This window comes from Coffea arabica, chromosome 3e (assembly GCF_036785885.1).
Source record: "Coffea arabica cultivar ET-39 chromosome 3e, Coffea Arabica ET-39 HiFi, whole genome shotgun sequence".
Taxonomy (NCBI): domain Eukaryota; kingdom Viridiplantae; phylum Streptophyta; class Magnoliopsida; order Gentianales; family Rubiaceae; genus Coffea; species Coffea arabica.
The window spans coordinates 16,179,842-16,181,126 of NC_092315.1; positions in this window are offsets into that span (position 1 = coordinate 16,179,842).

The following is a 1,285-nucleotide window of genomic DNA, read 5'->3' on the forward strand; positions in this document are numbered from 1 at the left end:
GTTGGTAGTGGAGAGGAGATAATTTAAAGTTTCCAAAATGCCCTTGTTTAATGTTAAATTAGGAGCTAAATTACTTTTAGGTGGTGGCGCCGCCGTAGAATGCCTTAATTGGACCCGAAAATTAAGTTCATTTATTAAATTGGCCAAAAATAAAAGTTAGGGACTAAATCAACGGGAAAAAAAAGTTTAGGGACAAAAATGGTCATTTTCCCTTTTTTTTCCTCAATCTCCATCTAAGGTTCCGTTTGATAAAATTGAATCTGAATTTTGAAGTTTGAATTTTGAATTTTGAATACTGAAACAATTAATTTGCTGAATTTTAAGCACTGAAAAGAAATATATGAATGTCTGAATTTTAATGCTAAACCTATTTATACCGTTTGATAAATTTTTATAACTGAATGCTTAATAAGTTTAATTTGACAATTTTGCCCTTATATCTTTTCATTCAAAAAAGAAATAGAACCTATGATTTAATTAGTTTAAAATAGTTAGTTAGGTATGAAAATGACAATATTTATTTTTAAATCAAATTAATATAAAAGATGAAATATATTATATGAGGAGTACGAAGAAAATGTGAAAGTCATTAAAAAGGGAGAAAAGAGAAACTGAAAACCATTAGATAGAGAATATCAGATTGTTTAATTAGATAAAAATTTTGAACATAATTAACAAATAATGGTAGATTTGGTAGATAAGAGAAGGTGGTTGAAATAATTCTATTGATTCTTATCAGAATTAAGCATTCAGTTAGGATTCTTGTGCTGAAAAAAATACATACAAGTTCAGCACCGCTTAACAAGCTCAGCAGATAGATTTTCATTTATCAAACACTCAAAACATCTGAATGTTTGAAAAGGTTCAGTTTCAGCACTTTTTTATGTTATCAAACAGACTCTAACTCTCGGCCGCTCCTCTCTTCAAAGAAGAAAAAATTTTCCAACACATCTTTAGGCTCTTTGTCTTCATACTCTCACAAAAAAAAAAAAAACAACGCACTCACAACAAGAAAGACATCTCTCAGCCTTTCTGCCGTCTCCCTCTCAATTCCACAACACAAAAAAAAAAAAACACGAACAACTCAAATCCAATACCCCAACTCTCGGTCCCTCTTTGCCTCTCTTAAGTTCCCACATCCATCCACAAATCAAACAAAAAGGGAACAAGCGGTCAGACCATTGAGGTTTAGGAATTTCACCACAAAGCTCAACCAAGTGACTACAATATTCTAGAGGTATTTTTTCTTTTTTCTTTTTTTTTTTCAGTTTTGTTTTTCACATTA